Source organism: Lissotriton helveticus, chromosome 8 (assembly GCF_964261635.1).
Source record: "Lissotriton helveticus chromosome 8, aLisHel1.1, whole genome shotgun sequence".
Lineage (NCBI taxonomy): Eukaryota > Metazoa > Chordata > Amphibia > Caudata > Salamandridae > Lissotriton > Lissotriton helveticus.
The window spans coordinates 531,977,735-532,004,415 of record NC_136069.1 but is presented as its reverse complement, the minus strand read 5'-3'; positions in this window follow the sequence as shown (position 1 = coordinate 532,004,415).

Here is a 26,681-nt window from a genome sequence, read left to right as displayed (position 1 = left end):
ACTCAGTGCGTACAGGAGCACACTCTCAGCTGAATTGCCTGAATCAGGCCTAAACCTCCAAAAATCTGTCCTTTGCTCTGCAACCAGGCTGATTACCAATTTAAGGGAAACCAACCGAATCCTGTCCTTTCTGGATACCCTCAAATGGTTACTACTTGAATATGGTTCTACCTACCTGTAAGATATCATGCCCCACATACAAGTCTGTACTCATAACATCTCTCCAGTACCTCTCACAGAAGTTGTACTTGCCTGGTCAAAGCCAGGACTCTAAGAAGCATATCTACACTACTTCTCAAAACATCTTTCTTTAAGATTATCACCACCTTCAATTGTACTTTCCCCGACAATCCACAAGAATTGGAAACACCTTACCCACTCATATAAAAACTGCTCCTTAAAATCTAAGCTGAATGATCACTTACTTAACCCCTCTATCCTCTCACGCTCTAACATGCCTATCCGTATCCTTGCTAACAATCTTTTGACTATTTCTGAAATTACTGGTGTATGTCCAAGACATGTTTTTTTATTACTCTGCAAAATATTCTAGTACCTGTCTTCCACTCATTTCAACAGAGTGCAGGCACAGCTATCGTAACGAATATGCTCTACTAGAAAATGTGCTGCCCGCCTAAAACCCTTCATGTTCCCAAGAAGGGAGAGGATGTGGCCTAACGGCTAGAGTGGCCGACCTCAAAGCTGCGGAACCGGATTCGGGTCTTGACGCTGAGCATCCTACAATCCTGGCCAAATCACTTCATCTCCCCGCGCCTAACAAAAATGAAAGTGTCCATCTGTAATGAAACTTGTGCTCATGTAAAGCGCTCTGATACCTGATTTCTCGGGTCTAGATTGCGCTATATAAAAACTCAATGTTTGCTATTCTGAACTCGGCCTAAACCTACATATGTGGATTTGTTTGTAAATGTGCCTCATTGTAGACATTTTAGATTACTGTCAGGGACATCTTATGGATTTTGGGGGCTCTAGGCCAAAAGTATTTGGGGGAACCTGTTCGAAATAGCTTTGAATTTATGATCCAGTTTCAGCACTTTCATATCCTCTTTGACATAGGCACACTTCATCTACTAATCATGGTGGTGATGTGTGGCTTTCATTATTGTAACACAGCAGCAGCTCACTACTATTACTGCAAATAATCTCTGTGACACCCTCCTGGTTCTCATATGGAATGTCCTCTTTCGATCTAAAAGAAACTTTTCTTATAGATATTGCATGAAACATAAACTCAACATTTCTCTCCAGACTATCTCTAATAGACTCTCACACATCACTCACTTTAAAAATAAATTAAAGAAAAACGGTTTTTAAAACAACCCCTTTAAGAATTATTCAAGGGCATCAGGACAAAATGTTCTGCAGAACAGACCTGGCTCTGTCAGGGGTCCCCTGAAAGGGTGGGGTCTGGGCAAGAGCCACTTTTCCCATGCCTTAAAACGTCTCTGATTACAATTGTAAATATAATACTTAGGGGCATATTATCAAGGGCATTCTCACTGCTTTAGCGGGACTTTTTCCCACTAAAGCAGCGATAATTTTATCGCCTTATTAGCAAGCTGCCGCTAACCGCAGTTAGCGACAGTTGTAGGCGATAGCGACCGGTTTGGGGCCCGCTTTGCATGTCAGCGATATTTATCGCTAATGACATGCAAAGTGGGCGTACCCAACCTGTTAGCGACTGAAACCAGTCACCAACATCGCTATCGCCTATTATCAACACAGGCGAAGCGATAAAAAAATTTGCGCTAAGCTCAAATATCGCCAAAACCCCTGCTCAGACCACTTCCTAACCTGTATATCCAATGGGAGGTGGATATTCAGGTTAAGCCCCTATTGGCGATGATGCCTGAATATAGCAGGATTTCCAGCGATATTCACGCATTGAGCCGCTATCGCCGGATATTTTAGCGCATTTGAGATAAACGTTGCTAATAGCATGTGTCTCTGCGATAAAATCCGGTGATGCGCGGCGATAAAAAAATAATCGCTAAACTCATTTAGCGATAATTATCGCTATTTGTTGCTGATATGCCCCTTAATTCTTGCTGATATATATGCTGTGTTGTGTCCTTTTCATGCTGTGCAAACTAACGTCCCTGTCTTTACTGTGAACCCACTGCTGTAAAGCACTCCGTCAACCTTTAGGGTTTAACACATAAAAAATAATGTAATAATGTAAAATAATTTACTTTCGCCGGAATACAGCGCTAATTGCTCACTAACTTGATATAGCATATAGCTATATAATTTGCTAAGGACACATACTTCGAATCAAGTCTAATAATAAAATTGTATACGTTTATGCCTGAATGCAAAAAAGTTTTTGTTCTGTTTAATATGGAATTCTAACGAGTATGTTTTCCTTATAAACCTTTGCAAGACCAAGAACTATTCATCTATAAATTTACATAATTTAATAGGACAGGATGATTTAAAATCTAATAAATTCAGTAAGCAAATTGATATCCTCGTAACATAAAATTATGTGCAGCCACAGTGTAAATAGACCTCAGAAAATACAGTATTTCACTCTCCTTTTAACACATTTTATGAGAGTGTTTTTATTTCAAAGAAACCCAGGTATATTCTGTTCTGAGTATAATTCGCGAAACAATTAGGTATGCGCTACACAAATCTGTTCAGATTCACCGAGCAGATTTGGGCAGGTGTTTCTGAAGATAGCCGCACCAAATTTGTGTTTGTTCAGATATGTTGGGTTCTTACAACTGTACCTCATCGCTGATTGATGCAATTGCCTGAACTACCCCCTCTCCCATCTTCAAGTATATATATGCCTGAAGGTACTAAAAGTAGCTGAATGCGCATGCTCAAATCACGTTCGGACATTTTTGGTCGGGTCTTGCAAACTAGAGGTGGGCGAGCCACTGGAAGCTCAAGCCTGATGCCAGTCTCTGGCATCATGCTTGAGCCCAAATCGAGCTGGACTTCCATGTGGCTTCTGTCTGCCACCAACGCTGTACCCTCATACGCCAAGAATTATAGACCAAGAAATACAATTTGCTGTTAAATGGGCCAGGGAAAGAGATTCTTTTTTGGCGGCTAACCTCTACAATGTGTGATCCTTGACGAATATTTTATTTTACAAAGTCCCCCTTTTTCTAATAATCACATATGAAAACACCTTCACCTATGCGAGTTTAGGGCATGCGCTGCTCCTTCCTCTAAGAATCTAGGCCACATATTATAGCATACACATGGCAAGTGACTTGCCCCTTAGTTCAGCAATGGCATTGTTGTTAGGAAAGGTAGAGTGGACACAACTGTTAAAACAAGCATTAACATAGCCAATAGGTCTCGCCTTTGGGACCTTATAAGTGGTTAGTTCCAAATAATAATGCCATTCAAGTCAAGTCAAATAAGTCTTTATTTTGACTACAAGTCATAAAAGACAACACAATAAAAGCAATAAAAGAAGCTAGACATTTCATACTTATTACATCCATTATTCATATTGAGCTAAGAAGATTCATTAGTTAGTCCATCCAATTGATACCATGTACAGGGTGTCCCAAACATAACAATTTAAAATAATAAATATTTATGTATATAACATTTTTTTAAATGTATTACCAGTTTTATAATTCAGACATTTTTGTTTTTAGGGCCAGATTAAAACAATGAAGTCTACAATAATTTCAGTTTATCCCTGCGTATTGACCACATCCATTTTAAAAATTTTGCAAGTGCAATTACCATGCTATCCGTACAGTCTGTTTTTGCAATCCTTAGCGCTTCAGTGCCGCTTTGGATGCCTTTCTGTATGCAAATTGGTCTAATCCATTTAAGGCGGGGGGCTTTATATGCTGGGCATATAAACAGAACATGGGCTAAACTTTCAGATTGGGCAACACAAAAAGGACACAAATACTGATCTTTGTTAGTTGACCATTTGCTTGTAAATGTATTGATAGGAAGAGTTCCCACCCTGTATTGATGGAAAAGTTTCCTATCGGCAGGGATAGTAATGAGGTCCCAGTAACGTTCGTAGGCAGGAGTATGTTTTTGTTCCAAAAAAGTCCTAGTTAATGATGGATCAGTGTGTTTCTGAAACTCCCTTTGATCTATCATTGCCCAGTACATCTCTTTTAGGGTCTTTCGTGAGGGAAAGATATTTTCAGATGGATTTTCCCATAATTCCAACATTCCTAAGGCTTTATATAGCAACTTGACCTGTCTAAACCATGGTATTTTACCCCCAGTATCCATATTTCTGGTTTTTAGTATCGCTAGAGCATAATGAGAAAGTTCAGGCACAACCCATAGCCTCCTCCAGTATGCAACTGATCTAAAGCTAGCTATGTCCTGAATTTTCTGACATCCCAGATCCATATACAAAGGTATCAGTGGTGTTGATGGTGGAAGCCTTGTTAGGCACCACAAAAATTTATTTTGTGCGTGTATCAGCGCTGAAACATCAGAAGTCCCCCACAATTCAGCCCCATATAACATTGATGCCCTAACTTTCGTCTCATATATTTTTAGGGCTGGGGCTATTGGTTGTGTAACTGAGGATCTTACTTCTCTCAAAAGGATGCCTGCCAGCTGTGCATGTTTTGTGGTTAGATAAATCATGTGTGGCTTCCACTCCAGCCGAGATCCCAATGTAATACCCAAATAGCTGAAGCAATCGGTCTGTTCTAAGAGCTCTCCGTTCATAAAGACTGTGCCCCTCACCTTCTTGTGTCTATGCATTGCCATAAATTTAGTTTTAGACACATTGATAATTAATCCATAGTCATTGCAAAAAGCCTAAAAACAACCAATTGCTTTTTGAAGCCCTTCTTGCGTTTTGGAGATTAGAAGGGTGTCGTCCGCAAACATTAGCAGGGGTATTGGGACGCCATTTTGTTTCGGTGCATCTGTATGTACCTCCCTGTAATATTCGGTAACCCTATTTATGAATAGCGTAAACAATGTTAGTGCCAAAACGCACCCTTGTCTGACTCCTCTTTCCATTACAAACTTGTCGGTAACCTGGCCCTGATCTCCCCACCTAACCTGAGCATAATTATTTTCGTGAAATTTGATCAGGAAAGCAAGGATTTCTTGTGGCATACCTTGCTCGTGAAGCGGTCGCCACAGCCTAGTGCGCGGCACGAGATCAAAAGCCGATTTCAAATCGACAAAGGCAGCGTAGAGAGTGCCCCCTCCAAGGATTACCCATTTCCAATATATGGTAGAGAATCTAAAAACTTGATCCACAGTACTCGTAAATGGGCGAAAACCTGCTTGTAGCGTGGACATGACCCCGGAGTCGTCTATCCATTGCTGAATCCTAAGGAGCACGAGCCTGGCCACCACCTTCTGGATACATGCTATTAGGCTGATTGGCCTATAATTTGCAGGATCGGCACGGTCCCCTTTTTTAAAAAAAGGAATTATTTCCGCTCCCCTCCAGACCTCTGGTATTGGGGAGCCCCTGGAAATGGCATTAGCCAACAGCTCTAAATACGGCACCCATACCTCTTTGCTATGAAGAAAAAGATCTGCTGGAATCATGTCCGGACCCCGGGGCTCTTCCTCTGGGAATTGTATTTAAAGCATGTTCGATGTCTCTCCGGCTAAACACTAACGGAGTAATAGCTGCATAGTTTATAATGTGATCCAGACTTTCTGCACATACCCGTACGGGGTGTGCAAACTGCAATTTAAAGTGTGATACCCAACGTTCAGGTGGGACAGAGTTTTCTGGCTGGGGCCTATGACACCCCTTGCCCCATTTCACTAAATTCCAAAAGCCTGTCATGTTTCTAGACTTACTTGCTTCATAAAGCTCTTCCCAGTATTTGTTGTCCCAGGTTTTTTTCGCTTCCTGCTGGGCCATTTTATAATGACGCCTAGCATCGCGTATTAGGTGCCTGTCCATTGATCGCACTGCTAGTGCTAAAGATTTGTAAGCGATTCTGCAGCTTTTGCCATACCAGGATTCTGGCTTCTTTCTACTTTTGCGGAGTGGATCCTTTCTTTCCTTAACGAAAAATTTACTAAGATTTATAAAAAGGGTTGCATGAATTGGAACCACCCTGGTCATAATATCATCATTTGATGTGCAGCCCTGAAGCTCAGTGGTTGCACTTAATACCAGTGCATCCATTTATGTGATACATTGGAATTTTTCTAAGCATTCAGCCCATTTAGGTCTTCTTGTGTTATTCGCAATAACGATATCTTTGGTTATATCCCTGGCGACTTCTACCTTGTCCTTAAAAAGCTGTAGCTCTACACTAAGAGGATTATGGTCACTCTCAATTCTTTTTATAATGGTCATATCCCTGATTGCTGACCAGAATTCCAGGTTAACTAAAATATAGTCTATCCTGCTTGAGCTGTTACCATTATCAAATGTGGGACTTCCGTCCTTATCCCCTTTGGTTCTTCCATTTGCTGCTCTGAGTCCATGCTCAAGGCTTAGGATCTTGAGTTGGAGAGCTGCTTGGGTCCACCTCTTTATAGGGGGTATATTTAGTTGGGGAATTTGCCAGCTACCATCTTCTGCCTCTGTAAGATCGATGTCAAATTGGTCCAGGGGCTCGAAGGAGCAGTTGAAATCACCACCGATCAGTACATTTGCTTTCCCCCTATATGTTTTTATATGATGTCCCAATTGACTAACTGTCTCAGAGGATTTCCCTCCCGGTTTGCCCCTTGCATAGACATTATAAACTATTAAATCTCCAAAGACAAGGGAGTGTAGCTTTACAATTAGGATATCATTGGAGTTAGAATCCAATTGCACAGTAGTATACCTGTCATCCTGCTTAACCCAAATGGTCAAATTGGCCTTCCTCTATTCGTGTGGGTTGCGGGTAACGAGAAATTTAAATAACCCAGCCGATACTGGGGTTCCATTACCCAAGTTTCCTGCATGATGATTACAGTGTAACTATCAATAAAATGTAACCAATCCTTGGAAACCATCTTATTCCTAAGACCAGCTACGTTCCAGGACACTAAAAACTGACCAGACTGGTCATTACTTTGTTCTCTTTGAGCCTGGTCATACTGTACTTGTGCATCCCTCCCAAGGATAGTAGTTCGAGAGGTGTCAGTGGGGTCAGTGGACCTATTACTCTGTAAGCTATCATTTAGTCTTGTAACAGCTACTTCTATTGTGCCTATATTCCTCCTATTATATTTATGGGATGTTGAACCATATTTTATATTACCTTTCACTAGTGCCCCCCTACTAAATACCTGAGGGTATTTTCAAGTCGTATCTTGTGGTCCCACTATAGCTTCTTTCAGAGCCGTTGCTTTTTGAACTCTTTGTGTGCTAGAGGATTCAATAAGTTGTGGTTTCACATGGGTAATACCCTCAGCGGAGGCTGAAGATGAACAGGGTAATTTTTCCCGGATGTAACTGGCTACCTTATTCCCCCCCAGGGGCTGGTGTAACATCGATTGAGATGTAATTTCTATGGGGATCCCATGGTCTATACCTTCTGGGCTAGTGGCGTATGATCGGCCCCCCATGCCCTGCGTGGACTGTAATCTTCAGTCGCAGTCATCCAAACCAGTAAACACATCAAACCTGTTTGCTGTCTCCAGGGGTGTAAAGGGTTTTAAATGGTCCATTCTCCTACTAGTATTTGTATTAAATCTAGGGGGTACAATATTCCACCCATAGGGATCAGCAACATGTGCTGGGTGTTGTGCATGTAGCGATTGCCTAGTGTTATACGGTGTTGAAAAATTTGTATAAGTATGTATTTGTCCTCGTATGTAAGTTGGAGGGAACACTAGGGATCTGGGATAGAAATATGTCAGAGCACGAGGGATGATGCAGTTATTGCCATTTCCTGTGGGCCAATTTAGTATATAATTGACTGCATGGGGGTCTCTAAAATTAACTATAACTACATCTCCCTCAATGTCTTTGCTTCTACCACCCAGCCATGGGAGTGTCCGTACATGCACTATTTCGCCATTGATGTTATTTGTCATTGGTCTATATATACTAAGCCAATGCATGATTTTATTTTTCAGCTGGGCGAACCCTTCCCTCTTGTTGTCTGGCAGCATGGGGACCCCTGTCAAAACAACCACAAAGGGCACAGCTTCAGAGGGAAGTTCAACTAGTGAACCTTTGTTCGCTGGTGCCCTTACGTGTCTATTGCTTCCCCGCTCTTCCCGTGGTTTCCCTGTGGGTACCTTTTCCAATCCCCCCATAGGTTCGCTGACAGGAATTACAACTGGTTTGTTTGCCTGCTTTGGGGGAAATGACCCTTTTAGGTTAGGATTTACTAATTTGGGAAGTTGTGATGTAACTTTGGGGGATTTGAATGGAACTTTAGGGGCAATGATGGTGGGTAGTGTAGCCAGGGTTGCGAGTGGCACCGCCACACTCACCAGAGCCTTAGTAGGACCATCCTTACTGCTAACGCCGGACTCGACATTCTCGAGTCGTTTCTCCACCCTCTTTAACCTCTCGATGATGGGTAGGATGAAAGACCTAATAAGGTGTTCCATGCTATGTAATGTAATGTATGTATACTTGTAAAGCGCACTGTTACCTCGTTACGTGGTGTCCTGGCGCTGTATACCGCTGGGGAACCCGTCCTGGCTTTCCCTGTGAGAGGGCACCCCAAGGTGAAGCCAGGCATCCCCAGCGTTGCTGGGGCCGTTGTGGAGATTAAGCAAGCTATTGCCCAGAGTTGCAGAGTGGGACCCATGGTTAGCGTAGGCACCTAAGCGAGAATTATCGAGTCCGCGGACATTGACCCAAGACCCTGCCGCGTCGGGAATTGAACCCTGGTCCCGGGCTGACCTCTGCTTCAGGGTCTGCCGCTTCTAACCGGTGAGCCACACTTCTCCACAATCTAATCAATGAGACGGTAGAGGGTGCTGGTTTCAACAGAGATTCAGCATGACTAGCAGTAGATATACTAATACTAGCATCCTTTACAATGTGTGGAGATATAGTGGGGATTGGCAAATTTGGCAAATTGACTGGTGCGGCCACTAAGACCTGGTCGGTTCTGATGACAGGTTTAGAAAGTTTGCCAAAGTCAGAATGACTAATCTTTGGTTTTTGCAGTTCTCCCCCCTTACGTCTTCTTTTACTTGGAGGTGGTCCAGGGGCCTTAAGCGCCACTGGTTTCCACGTCTTGCTTGTAACAGATTTGTCACGAGTGGGGATCGGGGTAATCGAATTGACAGTTAAATTGATGGGACTGGGAAGGGGAGTGTGACTCAAAGACTGTCCAGTGGAGACACAAGGTGTAGGTGTACAGTCGCGTAACAAAATTGGGACGCTCTCTAGTCATATAAGATCTTCATCGCCACTGAGACCACCTCCACTGATGGAAAGGGCATGAAGCGTGAGATCTATAGGAGCCCTGTTTTTCAGACTTTCGACTGAGCGACGGCGCTCTGCCCTTCGCTCTGCTAGTGTTGCTTCCTTGTCTGGGTCGATAGAAGCCTTTGTAAAGTAATTGTCAAGAGTGCCGTTTAACGACCCCCCCGGCTTTTCTGAATTGGCTATCTCAGGACTCAAGACCATAGCAGACATTGCTATCGAAAAGTACAAATGCTAGAAAAGACACAATGAAAGGGAATAAGCCCTGCCCGGCCTCACTCGGCCTCTGAGGGCCTAAGAGGGCCCGCCCTTTGCCCGGGCTTCGCCCGCCGTCCCGCTCGCGTCCCGCGCCGCGGGAGAGAGAGCTTACACTTATAGATGATTGACGGCCAGGGGGTGGGTCTAGCAGGGGGCCCCGGCCGGGTCTCACAGGCCGCGCAGGGACTCCTGGACTATTGAGTCCCTGCAGCGCTCCTCCCCTGCGAACAGCTGGCAATCACCAAACACCACCCGGTGTCTTTGCAGACTGTCTCTGCGCCACGAGGACGAGGCGCTACGTTTTGAGGGAAGCTCCAGCACCCGTAGGACGAAGATTCAGGAGCAGGATCAACAGGTAGGCTCCTCTCTCAGGTCCGTTTCAACAACACTCCCGGCAAACACCACAGTTGTAGGTCCTTTAGTTGATTAATTTACGGGCAAGGGGGCGGGTCTAGCAGGGGGCGCCGGCCGGGTCTCACAGGCCGCGCAGGGACTCCTGGAGTATCGAGTCCCTGCAGCGCTCCTCCCCTGCGAACAGCTGGCAATCACCAAACACCACCCGGTGTCTTTGCAGACTGTCTCTGCGCCACGAGGACGAGGCTCTACGTTTTGAGGGAAGCTCCAGCACCCGTAGGACGAAGATTCAGGAGCAGGATCAACAGGTAGGCTCCTCTCTCAGGTCAGTTTCAACAACACTCCCGGCAAACATCACAGTTGTAGGTCCTTTAGTTGATTAATTTACCGGCAGGGGGCGGGTCTAACAGGGGGCGCCGGCCGGGTTTCACAGGCCGCGCAGGGACTCCTGGGCTATCGAGTCCCTGCAGCGCTCCTCCCCTGCGAACAGCTGGCAATCACCAAACACTACCCGGTGTCTTTGCAGACTGTCTCTGCGCCACGAGGACGAGGCGCTACGTTTTGAGGGAAGCTCCAGCACCCGTAGGTAGAAGATTCAGGAGCAGGATCAACAGGTAGGCTCCTCTCTCAGGTCCGTTTCAACAACACTCATGTTTTCTTCCGAAAGACAAAAGACACAAAATTCTAAAAACCCGAGCTTAGGCAAACAAAGTAAACAGTGTGTTTATAAACTAAAAATCACACTGAATCAAAGGAGAGAGGGAGGACTAGGTAAGCTAGTCCGGATCCCCGTAATTATATGTCAAAATCAAGAAGGACTAGCTAGGTTTTATATAAGGAAGACTCAATGGAGTACGTATGTCAAGAAAAAACCGGTGGGTTTTTTTGAAAGCCCTCACCCACCAACCTAGTTGGTGGCATGCTTCATCATCGGGCCCACCACAGTGGCACCTAACGTGCCCCGGGTGTGCTTCGACGCCAGATTACTGCGGAGCTGGTATAATTGCTGAGTGTGCAGTGTGGTGAGTGTGAAGGTGAAGATTAAAAAGCCATACAAAAATCCCAGCACCCGAGGGTAAAACTATTTTAATATACTGGGTCTCTGTTGGCAAATTAAAAGGCAGACGGACACGGTGGAGTATGGATTATGACCTCCAGTGTCCAGTGGTCTACATGTTTCAGCCTGGCCTTTCTTAATTTAAAACAGGCTTTCCTCAGGACCAAGTGAGTATGTGTGGGTTTTAAATAGATAATTTACAGTGAGTGTTTTTTGTTTTTATGTGTAGCACTCCCTACGGTGCTATATGGGTGAGAAGGGGGTTCCCTCTCGCTTTGCTACATATAACATGAAAGGGAGACAGACAGACGTACAAGGTAGAGTCATATTAGCATATTATTGCAGAAACAGTCGTCATTCCACCGTCTTATAAGGTGAGTGAACGAACTATGCATGGCTAAGGTGTGGCCTTGTCAGTGGCAAGACTCAAGTGATAGTTATCTAGAAGCCGGTTGTTGTGGTGAGCTAGAATACGGAAAATACCAACGTGAGGTTCAGGTAAGTAAAAGAAAGTTTTCCTCACACAGTATTTATCTGTTCAAAGCCTTCTTGGGTCGCCTGGCAGAGAAAAAGACCCTGGAAGAAGGTAGTATTGGTTTTTAGAAAATTATCCAACCTGCAAGGGAAGACCTCAACACCTTACCCCAACAGTAGCTGTAGAGCGCAGCCTCATTACTCACGAAGATGTCGATCTGGTTCCTCCTTGGACCTGTCGTCCTTCTGCGGCGCCCGGTTGTGAAAGGAGGGCTTGGCCGGGCTTGTTTATAAAGCCTTCGTGATTGCCTGCACCTGGGTGAGGGTAGAAATAGAGGGAGGGGTGCCCTTGCGCGAAAGCGCCATGTCATCCGTGTACAGCGCATGCGCAGTGGGTAGTGGTGCCTGTTCAGAGCGCGAGCCTTGGATTAGTGTTCTCCGCGCATGCGCGGATGAGCAAAGGCTGTGTGCAGTTACCGCGCATGCGCGGTAGAATAAGTGTGCACTCGCTGTTATCAAAGAAACGATTAGGGGCATAGTGAGCACAATATAGCTCCAAGAAACAGCGGGGCAAGCAAGTTAATTAACGTGCTTATGTGGAATGGGAAAATAAAACATTAGGAGAATTAAATCGTAGGTGGTACAGATTGGGTGGATGCACAGTATGGTAGGGAGAAGAAAAGGTAACAGTATATCAAGTAGTGAGGGAATTCCACGGTATGGAGTCATTCAGCCCCCCAGTATGGGTGGACAAACGATAAATCCAGCGTTGTTGTTTCTGGAGGAGATATCTTTCATTATTCTCAGTTAAGGCAAATTGTTCAATCACAGTCCAAGTGAAGTCATTGGGGGTGTGATTGTGGGACAGAAAGTGATCTGTGAGTTTACTAATATTCTTGCCACATCGGATGGTGCTGCGGTGTTCAGTCATTCTTGTCCGTACTTTACGTGTGGTCATACCCACATATCGCAGGCCACATCTACATGTCATCAGGTAAACCAGGTTTGAAGAATTACAATTAGTGAACTGGCGTTGTGTCCATACTTTTCCTGGTTCCAAATCCAAGGTTTTAGATGGGGATGTGAGGTGGCACACACTGCAATTATTGCATGGCTGGTGTCCTGTAAGTGGTGGTAAGCCCCACGCATTGAGGACAGTGTTGTCTTTAGTGGCTTGGTTGGGCCTAGGTCTGGTGTGTACCAGGGAGTCTTTCAGATTCTTTGCTCTCTTATATGCGAATCTGGGTTTTTCCCAATTTCGATTGCCTGAATTTATAATTTTCCAGTTCCTGTTGATAATGCCGGAGACCTGGTTTGAGACGGTGTTGAATGTGGTGACGCATGTCAGAGTAGGTTCCTCAGTATGCCTAGTTGTAACTTCAAGTAGCGCCTCCCTATTCTGGTTCCGTGCCCTCTTGCAGGTGGTGTTTAGGATCCTTGTGGGGTATCCCCTATCTTCCAATTTACGGACTAGGTTGGCTGACTGTTGTTTGAAGTCCTGGATCCGGCTGCAATTGCATCTGAGGCGCAAAAACTGGCCATACGGGAGATTCTCCCGTAGAGGTCTGGGGTGGAAGCTATCAAACCTCAGAAGGGAGTTCCTTGATGTAGGTTTGTAGTAGGTCGTAGTTGTCAGGCCATTCATGTCAGCTTTGATGTTAAGGTCCAGAAAGGCCAATTCAGAGGCACTGCTCGTGCAGGTAAATCTCAGGTAGTTATCGCGGGTATTGATCCACATGAGGAATTCATCCAGGGATTCCTGGTTACCCTCCCAGATAACCAGGATATCGTCAATATAGCGACGCCACATGCTGATGTTAGCTATATAGGGATTGTTCACAGATTGTATGTGTGTTTTTTCAAAGTGGGCCACATAAAGACCGGCTATGCTGGGAGCGAAAACGCTCCCCATGCTCGTCCCATTGGTCTGCAGGTACAGCTTGCCCTCGTACTCGAAGTAGTTGTCCTTCAAAGCGAGGGTAGCACATTCCATTATAAAGCTACGTGGAGTGTGATGGTTCCAGGTAGTCCCCATTAGCACTTCCTCCAGTACTTCCAGTGTAGCGTCCTGGGGTAGGCTAGTGTACAGGCTCTCAATGTCTAGTCCAACAAGAAGTTGGGTTTCAGGGTTGAAGTTGATTTCTTTAATCACATTGAGGAGATGTTTCGTGTCCTTAATGTATGAAGGCGTAAGTTGGACCAGAGGGTTTAGGAAGAAATCGCAGAAGCGTGACAGGGGCTCTAGGAGTGATTGGTTTCCAGACACAATTGGTCTTCCCGGTGGTGGTGTTACCCCTTTGTGTACCTTTGGTAGTATGTAGAAGTATGGGGTTTTGGCATTTTTGTTGCACAAATAGTCCGCCTCCTGTTTGGAGATATGTTCAGCATCTCGGGCATTTTTTACCACGGTCAGTATCCTCTGACCCAACTCTTCGGTAGGGTCCCTCTTGAGTGGTCTGTAGTTCCTGGTGTCGCTCAAGAGTCTGCGACACTCAGTGTCATAATCCGTTTTGTCCATGAGCACGATTCCTCCGCCCTTGTCGGCGGGTTTTATGATAAGGGCTGGGTTAGCCTGCAGGTGTCTGATTGTTTCACGCTCTTGATGGGACAGGTTGTTGAATGTGCTTTTCTCCTGTATATTCTCCACCTCAGTGTAGACCGCCTGCTCAAAAGCCGCAATCTCGACTGGTATACTGGCGGGTGGTGGGACGAAGGTAGATTTTTGTCTGAGGCCTGTCTCATTGGGGATCTCCTCTTGAGGGTCGTTGGACTCTGTTTTCTTTTCGAAAAAGGCCTTCAATTTTAATTTTCTAAAGAACTCCGCTAGTTCCATGTGTAATTTGAAGTGGTCCAGTTTGGCTGTGGGGACGAAAGATAGGCCCTTGTTCAGGACTGCTACTTCTTCCTCTGTCAGTTGTGTACTGGAAATATTGAATACCAGTTGGTCTTTGGTTCTCACTGCTGTTGTTATTTGCTGGGTCCCGCCTGTTCCTTGGTTTTGTTCCTCGTGTTCGAGCTCACTGGTTCCACCTCTGGTGTCCAGTGGACCTGTGGTGCATTTCTTCTCTTTCCGCGGTTCCTCCGGCCCTGTGATAAAAAAGGATATCTTTGATTCTGATTCCCTTGATAGTATGGCATCTGTCCTGGTGCGTACATTGGGGGGAAACCGTAGAATGGAGGTGGTATCGGTCCAAATTGTGGGGGCCCGAAATTGTGGTTCTGTGGTGGTCCCTGCCAGGGTTGCTGCCAGTGTTGGCCTTGTCGCCCTCTCCCTCTGGATTGATTTGATCCGGTGCTTGAATTGCTAGAGACAGAGCTGTTGTCCCCGGAGCTCTCAGAATCTTTTTTAGCCGGGGTGTAAGCATCGTCCGAGTAAGGGTATGTTTTCGTAAAGCTGAATCTCTTCAGATCTTTCTCGAAATTTTTAATTTTTGTCTGAGTTAGGTATTCCTTGTAGTCAGCCAACTCCCGATTTTGGTCTTCTAGTTTCTTTTTGAAACCGGTTAGGGTTGTCTTGAAGTGGCTCTCGGTGGCTTGAATTTCGATCAGGATAGCATCTGAGAGTCGTTTGGCGGTTTTTATGATCAGGATGAGCCAGTCCCTGGTGCAGTGCCAGGCGATTTGGGCCCAATCCTTCCTGAAAGTCGGATCGTCTAGGAAGATTCTGGGGGCGTTGGTGACTATGAGACCTTTTGGGGCAGTGTTGGTGCGTAAGTACTGTGCCAAAATTACACCATGTAGGATGGTCCGTATTCTGTTCCTTTTCTTCTCGGTCAGTGCATCCCAATCGGTGGATTGAGCAATGGTTGTGGAGATATTGAAGTCTGCCACTAAAGACGGGTCGGATAAGATTTCACTGACGTCATCTTCAGTGAACGTCAGGCCGATATTTTCTGCCATATTGTGGTTTTTTAAGAAAAATTAAACTCTCACAGCTGTGCGCTGCCTAAATATCACTGAATCAAAGGAGAGAGGGAGGACTAGGTAAGCTAGTCCGGATCCCCGTAATTATATGTCAAAATCAAGAAGGACTAGCTAGGTTTTATATAAGGAAGACTCAATGGAGTACGTATGTCAAGAAAAAACCGGTGGGTTTTTTTGAAAGCCCTCACCCACCAACCTAGTTGGTGGCATGCTTCATCATCGGGCCCACCACAGTGGCACCTAACGTGCCCCGGGTGTGCTTCGACGCCAGATTACTGCGGAGCTGGTATAATTGCTGAGTGTGCAGTGTGGTGAGTGTGAAGGTGAAGATTAAAAAGCCATACAAAAATCCCAGCACCCGAGGGTAAAACTATTTTAATATACTGGGTCTCTGTTGGCAAATTAAAAGGCAGACGGACACGGTGGAGTATGGATTATGACCTCCAGTGTCCAGTGGTCTACATGTTTCAGCCTGGCCTTTCTTAATTTAAAACAGGCTTTCCTCAGGACCAAGTGAGTATGTGTGGGTTTTAAATAGATAATTTACAGTGAGTGTTTTTTGTTTTTATGTGTAGCACTCCCTACGGTGCTATATGGGTGAGAAGGGGGTTCCCTCTCGCTTTGCTACATATAACATGAAAGGGAGACAGACAGACGTACAAGGTAGAGTCATATTAGCATATTATTGCAGAAACAGTCGTCATTCCACCGTCTTATAAGGTGAGTGAACGAACTATGCATGGCTAAGGTGTGGCCTTGTCAGTGGCAAGACTCAAGTGATAGTTATCTAGAAGCCGGTTGTTGTGGTGAGCTAGAATACGGAAAATACCAACGTGAGGTTCAGGTAAGTAAAAGAAAGTTTTCCTCACACAGTATTTATCTGTTCAAAGCCTTCTTGGGTCGCCTGGCAGAGAAAAAGACCCTGGAAGAAGGTAGTATTGGTTTTTAGAAAATTATCCAACCTGCAAGGGAAGACCTCAACACCTTACCCCAACAGTAGCTGTAGAGCGCAGCCTCATTACTCACGAAGATGTCGATCTGGTTCCTCCTTGGACCTGTCGTCCTTCTGCGGCGCCCGGTTGTGAAAGGAGGGCTTGGCCGGGCTTGTTTATAAAGCCTTCGTGATTGCCTGCACCTGGGTGAGGGTAGAAATAGAGGGAGGGGTGCCCTTGCGCGAAAGCGCCATGTCATCCGTGTACAGCGCATGCGCAGTGGGTAGTGGTGCCTGTTCAGAGCGCGAGCCTTGGATTAGTGTTCTCCGCGCATGCGCGGATGAGCAAAGGCTGTGTGCAGTTACCGCGCATGCGCGGTAGAATAAGTGTGCGCTCGCTGTTATCAAAGAAACGATTAGGGGCATAGTGAGCACAATATAGCTCCAAGAAACAGCGGGGCAAGCAAGTTAATTAACGTGCTTATGTGGAATGGGAAAATAAAACATTAGGAGAATTAAATCGTAGGTGGTACAGATTGGGTGGATGCACAGTATGGTAGGGAGAAGAAAAGGTAACAGTATATCAAGTAGTGAGGGAATTCCACGGTATGGAGTCATTCAGCCCCCCAGTATGGGTGGACAAACGATAAATCCAGAGTTGTTCTTTCTGGAGGAGATATCTTTCATTATTCTCAGTTAAGGCAAATTGTTCAATCACAGTCCAAGTGAAGTCATTGGGGGTGTGATTGTGGGACAGAAAGTGATCTGTGAGTTTACTAATATTCTTGCCACATCGGATGGTGCTGCGGTGTTCAGTCATTCTTGTCCGTACTTTACGTGTGGTCATACCCACATATCGCAGGCCACATCTACATGTCATCAGGTAAACCAGGTTTGAAGAATTACAATTAGTGAACTGGCGTTGTGTCCATACTTTTCCTGGTTCCAAATCCAAGGTTTTAGATGGGGATGTGAGGTGGCACACACTGCAATTATTGCATGGCTGGTGTCCTGTAAGTGGTGGTAAGCCCCACGCATTGAGGACAGTGTTGTCTTTAGTGGCTTGGTTGGGCCTAGGTCTGGTGTGTACCAGGGAGTCTTTCAGATTCTTTGCTCTCTTATATGCGAATCTGGGTTTTTCCCAATTTCGATTGCCTGAATTTATAATTTTCCAGTTCCTGTTGATAATGCCGGAGACCTGGTTTGAGACGGTGTTGAATGTGGTGACGCATGTCAGAGTAGGTTCCTCAGTATGCCTAGTTGTAACTTCAAGTAGCGCCTCCCTATTATGGTTCCGTGCCCTCTTGCAGGTGGTGTTTAGGATCCTTGTGGGGTATCCCCTATCTTCCAATTTACGGACTAGGTTGGCTGACTGTTGTTTGAAGTCCTGGATCCGGCTGCAATTGCGTCTGAGGCGCAAAAACTGGCCATACGGGAGATTCTCCCGTAGAGGTCTGGGGTGGAAGCTATCAAACCTCAGAAGGGAGTTCCTTGATGTAGGTTTGTAGTAGGTCGTAGTTGTCAGGCCATTCATGTCAGCTTTGATGTTAAGGTCCAGAAAGGCCAATTCAGAGGCACTGCTCGTGCAGGTAAATCTCAGGTAGTTATCGCGGGTATTGATCCACATGAGGAATTCATCCAGGGATTCCTGGTTACCCTCCCAGATAACCAGGATATCGTCAATATAGCGACGCCACATGCTGATGTTAGCTATATAGGGATTGTTCACAGATTGTATGTGTGTTTTTTCAAAGTGGGCCACATAAAGACCGGCTATGCTGGGAGCGAAAACGCTCCCCATGCTCGTCCCATTGGTCTGCAGGTACAGCTTGCCCTCGTACTCGAAGTAGTTGTCCTTCAAAGCGAGGGTAGCACATTCCATTATAAAGCTACGTGGAGTGTGATGGTTCCAGGTAGTCCCCATTAGCACTTCCTCCAGTACTTCCAGTGTAGAGTCCTGGGGTAGGCTAGTGTACAGGCTCTCAATGTCTAGTCCAACAAGAAGTTGGGTTTCAGGGTTGAAGTTGATTTCTTTAATCACATTGAGGAGATGTTTCGTGTCCTTAATGTATGAAGGCGTAAGTTGGACCAGAGGGTTTAGGAAGAAATCGCAGAAGCGTGACAGGGGCTCTAGGAGTGATTGGTTTCCAGACACAATTGGTCTTCCCGGTGGTGGTGTTACCCCTTTGTGTACCTTTGGTAGTATGTAGAAGTATGGGGTTTTGGCATTTTTGTTGCACAAATAGTCCGCCTCCTGTTTGGAGATATGTTCAGCATCTCGGGCATTTTTTACCACGGTCAGTATCCTCTGACCCAACTCTTCGGTAGGGTCCCTCTTGAGTGGTCTGTAGTTCCTGATAAACAAATAACAACAGCAGTGAGAACCAAAGACCAACTGGTATTCAATATTTCCAGTACACAACTGACAGAGGAAGAAGTAGCAGTCCTGAACAAGGGCCTATCTTTCGTCCCCACAGCCAAACTGGACCACTTCAAATTACACATGGAACTAGCGGACCAATTGTGTCTGGAAACCAATCACTCCTAGAGCCCCTGTCACGCTTCTGCGATTTCTTCCTAAACCCTCTGGTCCAACTTACGCCTTCATACATTAAGGACACGAAACATCTCCTCAATGTGATTAAAGAAATCAACTTCAACCCTGAAACCCAACTTCTTGTTGGACTAGACATTGAGAGCCTGTACACTAGCCTACCCCAGGACGCTACACTGGAAGTACTGGAGGAAGTGCTAATGGGGACTACCTGGAACCATCACACTCCACGTAGCTTTATAATGGAATGTGCTACCCTCGCTTTGAAGGACAACTACTTCGAGTACGAGGGCAAGCTGTACCTGCAGACCAATGGGACGAGCATGGGGAGCGTTTTCGCTCCCAGCATAGCCGGTCTTTATGTGGCCCACTTTGAAAAAACACACATACAATCTGTGAACAATCCCTATATAGCTAACATCAGCATGTGGCGTCGCTATATTGACGATATCCTGGTTATCTGGGAGGGTAACCAGGAATCCCTGGATGAATTCCTCATGTGGATCAATACCCGCGATAACTACCTGAGATTTACCTGCACGAGCAGTGCCTCTGAATTGGCCTTTCTGGACCTTAACATCAAAGCTGACATGAATGGCCTGACAACTACGACCTACTACAAACCTACATCAAGGAACTCCCTTCTGAGGTTTGATAGCTTCCACCCCAGACCTCTACGGGAGAATCTCCCGTATGGCCAGTTTTTGCGCCTCAGACGCAATTGCAGCCGGATCCAGGACTTCAAACAACAGTCAGCCAACCTAGACCGTAAATTGGAAGATAGGGGATACCCCACAAGGATCCTAAACACCACCTGCAAGAGGGCACGGAACCAGAATAGGGAGGCGCTACTTGAAGTTACAACTAGGCATACTGAGGAACCTACTCTGACATGCGTCACCACATTCAACACCGTCTCAAACCAGGTCTCCGGCATTATCAACAGGAACTGGAAAATTATAAATTCAGGCAATCGAAATTGGGAAAAACCCAGATTCGCATATAAGAGAGCAAATAATCTGAAAGACTCCCTGGTACACACCAGACCTAGGCCCAACCAAGCCACTAAAGACAACACTGTCCTCAATGCGTGGGGCTTACCACCACTTACAGGACACCAGCCATGCAATAATTGCAGTGTGTGCCACCTCACATCCCCATCTAAAACCTTGGATTTGGAACCAGGAAAAGTATGGACACAACGCCAGTTCACTAATTGTAATTCTTCAAACCTGGTTTACCTGATGACATGTAGATGTGGCCTGCGATATGTGGGTATGACCACACGTAAAGTACGGACAAGAATGACTGAACACCGCAGCACCATCCGATGTGGCAAGAATATTAGTAAACTCACAGATCACTTTCTGTCCCACAATCACACCCCCAATGACTTCACTTGGACTGTGATTGAACAATTTGCCTTAACTGAGAATAATGAAAGATATCTCCTCCAGAAAGAACAACGCTGGATTTATCGTTTGTCCACCCATACTGGGGGGCTGAATGACTCCATACCGTGGAATTCCCTCACTACTTGATATACTGTTACCTTTTCTTCTCCCTACCATACTGTGCATCCACCCAATCTGTACCACCTACGATTTAATTCTCCTAATGTTTTATTTTCCCATTCCACATAAGCACGTTAATTAACTTGCTTGCCCCGCTGTTTCTTGGAGCTATATTGTGCTCACTATGCCCCTAATCGTTTCTTTGATAACAGCGAGCGCACACTTATTCTACCGCGCATGCGCGGTAACTGCACACAGCCTTTGCTCATCCGCGCATGCGCGGAGAACACTAATCCAAGGCTCGCGCTCTGAACAGGCACCACTACCCACTGCGCATGCGCTGTACACGGATGACATGGCGCTTTCGCGCAAGGGCACCCCTCCCTCTATTTCTACCCTCACCCAGGTGCAGGCAATCACGAAGGCTTTATAAACAAGCCCGGCCAAGCCCTCCTTTCACAACCGGGCGCCGCAGAAGGACGACAGGTCCAAGGAGGAACCAGATCGACATCTTCGTGAGTAATGAGGCTGCGCTCTACAGCTACTGTTGGGGTAAGGTGTTGAGGTCTTCCCTTGCAGGTTGGATAATTTTCTAAAAACCAATACTACCTTCTTCCAGGGTCTTTTTCTCTGCCAGGCGACCCAAGAAGGCTTTGAACAGATAAATACTGTGTGAGGAAAACTTTCTTTTACTTACCTGAACCTCACGTTGGTATTTTCCGTATTCTAGCTCACCACAACAACCGGCTTCTAGATAACTATCACTTGAGTCTTGCCACTGACAAGGCCACACCTTAGCCATGCATAGTTTGTTCACTCACCTTATAAGACGGTGGAATGACGACTGTTTCTGCAATAATATGCTAATATGACTCTACCTTGTACGTCTGTCTGTCTCCCTTTCATGTTATATGTAGCAAAGCGAGAGGGAACCCCCTTCTCACCCATATAGCACCGTAGGGAGTGCTACACATAAAAACAAAAAACACTCACTGTAAATTATCTATTTAAAACCCACACATACTCACTTGGTCCTGAGGAAAGCCTGTTTTAAATTAAGAAAGGCCAGGCTGAAACATGTAGACCACTGGACACTGGAGGTCATAATCCATACTCCACCGTGTCCGTCTGCCTTTTAATTTGCCAACAGAGACCCAGTATATTAAAATAGTTTTACCCTCGGGTGCTGGGATTTTTGTATGGCTTTTTAATCTTCACCTTCACACTCACCACACTGCACACTCAGCAATTATACCAGCTCCGCAGTAATCTGGCGTCGAAGCACACCCGGGGCACGTTAGGTGCCACTGTGGTGGGCCCGATGATGAAGCATGCCACCAACTAGGTTGGTGGGTGAGGGCTTTCAAAAAAACCCACCGGTTTTTTCTTGACATACGTACTCCATTGAGTCTTCCTTATATAAAACCTAGCTAGTCCTTCTTGATTTTGACATATAATTACGGGGATCCGGACTAGCTTACCTAGTCCTCCCTCTCTCCTTTGATTCAGTGATATTTAGGCAGCGCACAGCTGTGAGAGTTTAATTTTTCTTAAAAAACCACAATATGGCAGAAAATATCGGCCTGACGTTCACTGAAGATGACGTCAGTGAAATCTTATCCGACCCGTCTTTAGTGGCAGACTTCAATATCTCCACAACCATTGCTCAATCCACCGATTGGGATGCACTGACCGAGAAGAAAAGGAACAGAATACGGACCATCCTACATGGTGTAATTTTGGCACAGTACTTACGCACCAACACTGCCCCAAAAGGTCTCATAGTCACCAACGCCCCCAGAATCTTCCTAGACGATCCGACTTTCAGGAAGGATTGGGCCCAAATCGCCTGGCACTGCACCAGGGACTGGCTCATCCTGATCATAAAAACCGCCAAACGACTCTCAGATGCTATCCTGATCGAAATTCAAGCCACCGAGAGCCACTTCAAGACAACCCTAACCGGTTTCAAAAAGAAACTAGAAGACCAAAATCGGGAGTTGGCTGACTACAAGGAATACCTAACTCAGACAAAAATTAAAAATTTCGAGAAAGATCTGAAGAGATTCAGCTTTACGAAAACATACCCTTACTCGGACGATGCTTACACCCCGGCTAAAAAAGATTCTGAGAGCTCCGGGGACAACAGCTCTGTCTCTAGCAATTCAAGCACCGGATCAAATCAATCCAGAGGGAGAGGGCGACGAGGCCAACACTGGCAGCAACCCTGGCAGGGACCACCACAGAACCACAATTTCGGGCCCCCACAATTTGGACCGATACCACCTCCATTCTACGGTTTCCCCCCAATGTACGCACCAGGACAGATGCCATACTATCAAGGGAATCAGAATCAAAGATATCCTTTTTTATCACAGGGCCGGAGGAACCGCGGAAAGAGAAGAAATGCACCACAGGTCCACTGGACACCAGAGGCGGAACCAGTGAGCTCGAACACGAGGAACAAAACCAAGGAACAGGCGGGACCCAGCAAATAACAACAGCAGTGAGAACCAAAGACCAACTGGTATTCAATATTTCCAGTACACAACTGACAGAGGAAGAAGTAGCAGTCCTGAACAAGGGCCTATCTTTCGTCCCCACAGCCAAACTGGACCACTTCAAATTACACATGGAACTAGCGGAGTTCTTTAGAAAATTAAAATTGAAGGCCTTTTTCGAAAAGAAAACAGAGTCCAACGACCCTCAAGAGGAGATCCCCAATGAGACAGGCCTCAGACAAAAATCTACCTTCGTCCCACCACCCGCCAGTATACCAGTCGAGATTGCGGCTTTTGAGCAGGCGGTCTACACTGAGGTGGAGAATATACAGGAGAAAAGCACATTCAACAACCTGTCCCATCAAGAGCGTGAAACAATCAGACACCTGCAGGCTAACCCAGCCCTTATCATAAAACCCGCCGACAAGGGCGGAGGAATCGTGCTCATGGACAAAACGGATTATGACACTGAGTGTCGCAGACTCTTGAGCGACACCAGGAACTACAGACCACTCAAGAGGGACCCTACCGAAGAGTTGGGTCAGAGGATACTGACCGTGGTAAAAAATGCCCGAGATGCTGAACATATCTCCAAACAGGAGGCGGACTATTTGTGCAACAAAAATGCCAAAACCCCATACTTCTACATACTACCAAAGGTACACAAAGGGGTAACACCACCACCGGGAAGACCAATTGTGTCTGGAAACCAATCACTCCTAGAGCCCCTGTCACGTATCTGCGATTTCTTCCTAAACCCTCTGGCCCAACTTACGCCTTCATACATTAAGGACACGAAACATCTCCTCAATGTGATTAAAGAAATCAACTTCAACCCTGAAACCCAACTTCTTGTTGGACTAGACATTGAGAGCCTGTACACTAGCCTACCCCAGGACGCTACACTGGAAGTACTGGAGGAAGTGCTAATGGGGACTACCTGGAACCATCACACTCCACGTAGCTTTATAATGGAATGTGCTACCCTCGCTTTGAAGGACAACTACTTCGAGTACGAGGGCAAGCTGTACCTGCAGACCAATGGGACGAGCATGGGGAGCGTTTTCGCTCCCAGCATAGCCGGTCTTTATGTGGCCCACTTTGAAAAAACACACATACAATCTGTGAACAATCCCTATATAGCTAACATCAGCATGTGGCGTCGCTATATTGACGATATCCTGGTTATCTGGGAGGGTAACCAGGAATCCCTGGATGAATTCCTCATGTGGATCAATACCCGCGATAACTACCTGAGATTTACCTGCACGAGCAGTGCCTCTGAATTGGCCTTTCTGGACCTTAACATCAAAGCTGACATGAATGGCCTGACAACTACGACCTACTACAAACCTACATCAAGGAACTCCCTTCTGAGGTTTGATAGCTTCCACCCCAGACCTCTACGGGAGAATCTCCCGTATGGCCAGTTTTTGCGCCTCAGACGCAATTGCAGCCGGATCCAGGACTTCAAACAACAGTCAGCCAACCTAGTCCGTAAATTGGAAGATAGGGGATACCCCACAAGGATCCTAAACACCACCTGCAAGAGGGCACGGAACCAGAATAGGGAGGCGCTACTTGAAGTTACAACTAGGCATACTGAGGAACCTACTCTGACATGCGTCACCACATTCAACACCGTCTCAAACCAGGTCTCCGGCATTATCAACAGGAACTGGAAAATTATAAATTCAGGCAATCGAAATTGGGAAAAACCCAGATTCGCATATAAGAGAGCAAAGAATCTGAAAGACTCCCTGGTACACACCAGACCTAGGCCCAACCAAGCCACTAAAGACAACACTGTCCTCAATGCGTGGGGCTTACCACCACTTACAGGACACCAGCCATGCAATAATTGCAGTGTGTGCCACCTCACATCCCCATCTAAAACCTTGGATTTGGAACCAGGAAAAGTATGGACACAACGCCAGTTCACTAATTGTAATTCTTCAAACCTGGTTTACCTGATGACATGTAGATGTGGCCTGCGATATGTGGGTATGACCACACGTAAAGTACGGACAAGAATGACTGAACACCGCAGCACCATCCGATGTGGCAAGAATATTAGTAAACTCACAGATCACTTTCTGTCCCACAATCACACCCCCAATGACTTCACTTGGACTGTGATTGAACAATTTGCCTTAACTGAGAATAATGAAAGATATCTCCTCCAGAAAGAACAACGCTGGATTTATCGTTTGTCCACCCATACTGGGGGGCTGAATGACTCCATACCGTGGAATTCCCTCACTACTTGATATACTGTTACCTTTTCTTCTCCCTACCATACTGTGCATCCACCCAATCTGTACCACCTACGATTTAATTCTCCTAATGTTTTATTTTCCCATTCCACATAAGCACGTTAATTAACTTGCTTGCCCCGCTGTTTCTTGGAGCTATATTGTGCTCACTATGCCCCTAATCGTTTCTTTGATAACAGCGAGCGCACACTTATTCTACCGCGCATGCGCGGTAACTGCACACAGCCTTTGCTCATCCGCGCATGCGCGGAGAACACTAATCCAAGGCTCGCGCTCTGAACAGGCACCACTACCCACTGCGCATGCGCTGTACACGGATGACATGGCGCTTTCGCGCAAGGGCACCCCTCCCTCTATTTCTACCCTCACCCAGGTGCAGGCAATCACGAAGGCTTTATAAACAAGCCCGGCCAAGCCCTCCTTTCACAACCGGGCGCCGCAGAAGGACGACAGGTCCAAGGAGGAACCAGATCGACATCTTCGTGAGTAATGAGGCTGCGCTCTACAGCTACTGTTGGGGTAAGGTGTTGAGGTCTTCCCTTGCAGGTTGGATAATTTTCTAAAAACCAATACTACCTTCTTCCAGGGTCTTTTTCTCTGCCAGGCGACCCAAGAAGGCTTTGAACAGATAAATACTGTGTGAGGAAAACTTTCTTTTACTTACCTGAACCTCACGTTGGTATTTTCCGTATTCTAGCTCACCACAACAACCGGCTTCTAGATAACTATCACTTGAGTCTTGCCACTGACAAGGCCACACCTTAGCCATGCATAGTTCGTTCACTCACCTTATAAGACGGTGGAATGACGACTGTTTCTGCAATAATATGCTAATATGACTCTACCTTGTACGTCTGTCTGTCTCCCTTTCATGTTATATGTAGCAAAGCGAGAGGGAACCCCCTTCTCACCCATATAGCACCGTAGGGAGTGCTACACATAAAAACAAAAAACACTCACTGTAAATTATCTATTTAAAACCCACACATACTCACTTGGTCCTGAGGAAAGCCTGTTTTAAATTAAGAAAGGCCAGGCTGAAACATGTAGACCACTGGACACTGGAGGTCATAATCCATACTCCACCGTGTCCGTCTGCCTTTTAATTTGCCAACAGAGACCCAGTATATTAAAATAGTTTTACCCTCGGGTGCTGGGATTTTTGTATGGCTTTTTAATCTTCACCTTCACACTCACCACACTGCACACTCAGCAATTATACCAGCTCCGCAGTAATCTGGCGTCGAAGCACACCCGGGGCACGTTAGGTGCCACTGTGGTGGGCCCGATGATGAAGCATGCCACCAACTAGGTTGGTGGGTGAGGGCTTTCAAAAAAAACCACCGGTTTTTTCTTGACATACGTACTCCATTGAGTCTTCCTTATATAAAACCTAGCTAGTCCTTCTTGATTTTGATATAAACTAAAAATACCACGTGTATCGAAATAAAATTTCCTGTTTTTAACTGGTGCCACTTTCTGTCCATGACTGTAG